This window comes from Pundamilia nyererei, unplaced genomic scaffold (assembly GCF_000239375.1).
Source record: "Pundamilia nyererei isolate P.nyererei 1_Seehausen unplaced genomic scaffold, PunNye1.0 scaffold00132, whole genome shotgun sequence".
In the NCBI taxonomy this organism is placed as follows: domain Eukaryota; kingdom Metazoa; phylum Chordata; class Actinopteri; order Cichliformes; family Cichlidae; genus Pundamilia; species Pundamilia nyererei.
In genome coordinates this window covers 1,060,854-1,067,399 of record NW_005187533.1, presented here as the reverse complement: position 1 = coordinate 1,067,399, position 6,546 = coordinate 1,060,854, and positions in this window count along the sequence as shown.

Here is a 6,546-nt window from a genome sequence, read left to right as displayed (position 1 = left end):
AATTTTTACAGTAAAAATGATATAATTTTTTCCAACTCAGCACTAGAAACCTGTGCTCAGTTAAATGGTTTTGATTAATTTTATTTATTCTATATGGGACAGTGACATGGTATGTGCACAGTTATTCCCACTAATCACCCATAGCACTGAGCACCTAATTCTAAGGCTTCAATTCCGCTGTGTTTTCTTTCTGTTTCTTTTTAAACAGCTTTTTTTATTTCACAGTGCCAGACAAAGCAGCAAAAACTGCAAAGACTCCATTGATCATAACCGTAAACTATATTTCACACTGTAGTCTTGTTATGACTCTTCTGAACTGGCATACCAATATATCAAAGTACACTGACATATGTTAGACCTACAGTTTCACTGGTGTTTGTCTGATAGATTTGCTTCACTATAGACTTACCTTGCCTTTTTGCAGTTCCTCACAGCTGGAAGAAGTCTAAATATACCTTTTCCTGATGGTCTGTATTTCTTGAGATTGAATTCATCCAGAGGTGTGTTTGACATCAGAATCAAGTCAGCCAGAGCTGAACACTCAACAGGAGAGAGCGGTGATTCAGGAAAACAATTTGGTTTCAGATACTTACGTACTGAATCATGTAGGGAATTGTCTTTCAACTCAGTCAGGCAGTGGACAAGGTTTAGACATCTTTCAGCTGAGCAGTCAAACAAATCTATTTCTAATAGACTTGACCGAATTTCCTCAATATTTGTTGAGTGTTCTTCAGTCTGCTGAATCAGGCTTTGAAGTGGTTCTTCTGATGATTGTAGCGAAAAGCCAATAAGGAACCTGAGGAACATGTCCAGTTCTCCGGTCGTTCTAAGAGCCGAATTAGCTATTGTAATTTCAATCAGTTCATTCAAAGGTAGATCCACTGGATCACTTTCCAAGATAGTCTTGAGCTCTTCATCAGACCCTTTTAGCATGAAATCCTTGAGACATTCAGAATCGATTTTTTTGTTTGCAAAACTGTGATATACAAAGAGAGCAGCAAAATACTCTTGAACTGTCAGATGCACAAAGCAGTAAAGTTTCTTTGTTAGGAACACACTCTCTTCTTTGAATATTGCTGTACACAACCCGCAGTAAATTCCAGCTTTCGTTATATCTATATCATACTTCTTCAGGTCTTCAGCAGTGAATATGATCTGGTGTTTTTCCAGTTGCTCAAAAGCCAACCTGCCTAATTTCAAAATGAACTCTTCATTTGACTTAAAAAGCTCTGCTGTATCAGGCTCTTCCTGGTCTTCCTGGTTGCCATATTTTTCATTAGCTATCATCATCTGAATAAGAAGGAAGTGTGTGTACATCCCAGTAAGAGTTGTGGGTATTTTTTGGTTTTCATCTTTGGTGTTTCCCATTTTATGCATCAAATACTCAAAAACATGTACAGCAATCCAACAGAAGATAGGTATGTGACACATAATGTACAGGCTCCGTGACATTGTTATGTGTTCAATTATTTTTTCAGCGACTGCTTTGTCCTCAACTCTCTTTCTGAAGTACTCTATTTTTTGTGGATCATCAAATCCTCTGACCTCGGTCCACTGGTAAACATACTCACGAGGAATGCGTTGAACTGCTCCTGCTCTTGAGGTAATCCAAACAAGTGCAGAGGGAAGAAGATGTTTCCTGATAAGGTTGGTCACCAGAGTGTCCACTGAGGACACCTTCGTAGCATCATCCAGTATTGTGGTCGTTTTGAATTTCAGCTGAAGTTGACTTTCATCGAGACCATCAAAGATGAACAAAACTTTACGATCAGCCAAAGCTTTCGCAACTGCTATGGTTTTAAGTTCTGGATGGAATGTTTTCACAAGGTTCTCAAAGCTAATCTGATCATCTTGGACCAAATTTAGCTCCCTGAATGGAAACATAAGGATGAAGTCCAAGTCCTGATTGGCTTTTCCATCTGCCCAGTCAAGGATGAACTTCTTCACAGAGACAGTTTTTCCAATGCCAGCGATTCCCTTTGTCATCACAGTCCTGATTGCTTTCACTTCTTTGTCGTCTTGCTCATGTTTAAAGATGTCATTACAGTTGATTCTAGTACCCTCAACAGTTTGATTCCTTGCTTTATCTTCAATCTCCCAGATCTCATGTTGTTCATTGACATGTTCACTCTCCCCTTTTATAATGTGAAGCTCTGTGTAAATTTTATCCAATGATTTTTCCTCAATAGTAGTCTTTTCAGTGCCTTCTCGCTGCCGCTGACACTTCTGCCTCAGATATTCTTTGTTCTTTTTGATGACCTCCTTGATGACACCTTCTGCTGTAGGTGAAGAGGAAAAAGAACAATCTTATAACTATCATTATCCCTGGTCTAGTTCCAGCATTAGATTCTTTTTAAATTTCTTGTTTCTTCCAACAAGTCTGTTTGTTGTCTGTGTGGACTCTATTACTCAACTATTTATATATGTATATATGTACAGTGTTGAGTTCTTTAAAGTAATGCAGCATGTTATTTAATTACTAACCAGAGGACTTAGTTAGTTACACAACTGTATGCAAATGTACTGTTTACAAGGTCAGGGAAACCTGAAGACTGAAGAAGTTACGGGTGATGAAATGTTTCTCCCGCTGAAAACGCTTGGTTCAGATGAACAGAATCAACTTTCAGTCCATAGACAATTCCAATTGATCGCCACTATTTCTCTAGGCACTTCAAGCCTGACTGCTCATCACTGCCTTTGTTACCTGTTGAAGATCAGACTTTGGGTGCTGGGCTGGGGTTGGATTCAGTTTAAAATTACTCTGGGTTTTTGACTAGTTGGGTGTTAGCATGCTGTCCTTGTAAAGAACCAAAGTTGTGTTATCAATTATGCATTTTTTTAGTCCGAATTATAGTTTCGACTTTACCGTTGCACTTTTGTCCTTTTGGGCAATACAAATTAGTAATGTCCATATCGCCACTTCTCAAAAGCTGCATTGATATACTTCTTCAGCATTTTCCTCCCCACGCATACAAACACAAATCAGCTGATTGTAGCGCAGGAAGGACGCAGGAAAATAAACATCTGATTTTTTTTCCTCTCTACTGTAACTGTTGTGTAATTACTGAATTTAGTATAGTAACACGTTAACTTACTCCATTACTGAAAAATCCAAAGTAATTACAGCAATGCATTACTTTATAACTCGTTACACCCAACAATGTGTATCCACGTGTTCAGCGTTCAGGCCATTACACACCGAACACGTGTTTTTGCATAAGATTTGCCATCTGAGAACCTGTGAAACTAATTAAGTCCGTCCTGTTGTTTCTAAACAAAAACCAAAGAAATTCTGGGTTCATCCATTTTTTCTGAAAAGGCAGTAGCAGGGGCAAATTCATGGTTTGATCGAGCACTTGAATTTTCATTACACCACTATCATACATATATTCGGTGTCGCTGTTTGAGCTCTTGTTAACAGAGTTGGGACCACATCTTAGAAAGCAGAGAAATCATTTCAGAAAGCTGAGTGACCCGCTTGTAGCTGTGTGTTGGAGGTACTGGTGTGCGTTTTGTGCTACAACCACACCTATAGCCAAATGCAGTGATCTACTTGTTGAGATCAGTTTACTTGGATCTGAAAAAGTGAGCTTGGTTCCAAATATGCACTAAAGTATCTGAGTCTAAAACATTTTTTTAACACAGAAAATATTTCCACAGATTTTATGTGCTTAGATTTTATGCAAAAATCTTACTAGCTAGCCTTTAGTTATGTATTATCCTTTAACGTGGCAAAGTATAGAAAGCCTTCTCAACAACTTTTGCAGAATTATCTGCATGTCATAACTATCTTATCTTTTATGCATTAAATGAAAAACAAAAGAGATAACAGGGCAGTTGAAAATGTTTTACCCAAACACCTTACATACTTTCACATGTCTCCGGCTGAATTTCTTGGAGGCTTCTGAAGAAAGCAGATTTGACTTCTTGAGTAGTCAGGGCGTTGTAGAGTTCTCTCATCTTGTCCTGGCTTGTTGTTGCAGCATCAATTTTGTTGTAGGTCTCTTTATGGATCATTTTTTGCTGTCTCATTTCATCTGCTATTGGCATCACTAAAGTGACGCTTTGAATGAGCTTAGACCTGTTGCTGTCCACCCAGTCAGCTTCTTTAAAAAAACACAAATTAATTGTAAGAGACTGCATTTTAATGGGTATTTTATGACCAGAGTTTGTCTTAAAATTATTAACTTTAACTCACCATTTTTGTTGATGAAGCAAGGACTGACAAAGGACAGAAACAAAGTTACTGTAAGTGGTTAATGTGTAAACCATATTATGTTTTAAAAGAAAAGGGTAAGAGTTGCATCTTATATTTATGTTGTTACACTGATTGTATATTCGGGTTTTTTTTTAATAAAATCAGTGTGATAATAAAAGACTAAACAGTTTTTTTATGAATGAAAAATAATGAAATCTCACCTGAAGGTGTTACCTTCAGCAGTAGCACAGTCATGTGCACTGCTGTTCTCACTACAGTTGTTTTTTCCAGATGTTTCTTTTGCATGTCTGGATAAATGCTCTTCTGCTTCCTTCAATGCAGTCCCCAGCCCCTGCACAGACGGCCGTCTTAGGAGGGAGGAATTTGCTCCACTTTCCTCTGTGCTGCAAACAACCTTTTTCTTTTGGTCAGATTTGTTGTTTTGCCTTTGACCCCTCCTGTGCGTAGAGCATTGGCTGCCCATGTTTGTTCTTCTGTGTCAGCTCAATGACTCAAAGCGTTTAAGTGCGATCTAGGCTACCACGCTCTATCGCATTAGTGCTGTGGCTTTACAACCGCGTCCGGTGTCTGTAAAAGTAAAAGTAAGAAAAAAAATGAAGCATTCAGAGAATTAATGATCATTGACATCTAAGATATTTGATTGGGTGAATGTGATATGTGGTTAATATATTTATCTTACCTTTGTGTTCGATGTCCTGTAGTAGCTGCAGTAAATATGAGAGTTGGCTGGGTGAATCTCTCTCTGTTCACTTGATCGTTTTCACTCTCTCTATCTCTCTATCTCTTGCGCTCTCTTTTTCTCTCTCTCCCTCTCTTGCTTTGTACATTGTGTAAAGAATCAGATACAATGTAACACCACCGGTTTGGTGAGTTATTTTTTCTATGTTCAGATAGTAATAGCAAACACGTTATTAATTTGTTAAGGTAAACCCATTCACGGGAGTCTACTGCCAGTTTTAAAATGTTTAATTTACCTTTATTAGTGTCCCTTGCGTTTTATATGTGAAGAGTAACGTGCCATTGAAATAAACATTAAAGCCATTTTTGCAGCTGTGCTTCTAAAATGTGCATGATTTCAGTGTGGCCTTTTGTCTTAAATGTTATTTGTACAAAATAATAATAATCCACTCATTCACAAAGCTTTTGTAACCTATAAATTTAAAGTGTCAAATACTTAATTTGTGCAAGTGTAGCTTCTCATGTTGCTATTTAATGAGAATCTTAGTCAAGGTAGTAATAAAACCAAATGTTGGCTGTTACGTGCCAAGAGATGTGGCTTTGCTTTTGTGTTCTATTTATCTTTCAGGTGTCAAGCCTCCACCTATTGGCCAATTCGAAGTTGATTGGGATGTGTCTGTTGGCTGGTCTGGGCCCAGTTGGCCAATCACACGCCGAGGATTACTACAAATGAGCAGCCCCTGGCCGGCTGGTGACTGCTGGCGGCTGCTTTGACAAACATTCGTGAACAGGCTTCTTTATATTGTGTGTGGTGGGAGGCTGGACAGGTAAGCTGGGGTACCCTATACACTGGTTGTAGGTTTTACTCTGTTAGTCACACTAGGTTATGCGGTTGATGCCACTCTTGTATGTTTTCACTGACCTTTTGTCGAGTAGCTAGGTAGGCCTTTTGTTTTGCACTTTTTCTTTCAGTTAGGCCCTGGAAGCTATCGACCTCTTTTTGTTTTATTAATTTCTTTGATTTGGATCAACCGCCCAGTCCTCCTCCCCCACCTCTTTTCTGTTGTTAAGTTTGACTATCCAGGCAAGCAACCAATAAATCCTGCCTGATACTTAACTGTTCTGTCGTCTTCCTCCTTCATTGATTGTGGTTGTCCAGTGTTGCTGTCTCCTTCCTACCTTTGCCTCCACCATGGTGGGGGGGACGTAACATGGCTAAGACAGACTGTCTTAGCCAACAGACTCCAGCTATTTTTTAAAGAGAAGCAACCTCTAGTGGCCAGGGGACTAACTGCATGGAAAGTGTGCAGTGGTGTTACTGTTTTTAGATGAGGTACAACTCTTTAACCTGGAGATCCAGATAACTGAGCAATGTTTACATGGCTTTAAATAATTCTTTAAATTGTTCTTTTCTTTAAACCATAAAACATAAGTGCCTCTAACCCACCTAACACCACAGATAATCCACACATTCTGCACAAATTCAAAGACTCACAGCTCAAGACACAAAACTCCTCCTGCTAGAGTAGGGACATAACAATATAAAATATGTCATATAAAATAAATACATTAATTTGGGGTATAGAGTAGTGATGGGCAGATGAAGCCCCATGAAGCACTGAAGCTTTTCATCCAATTGGTTCACCCCA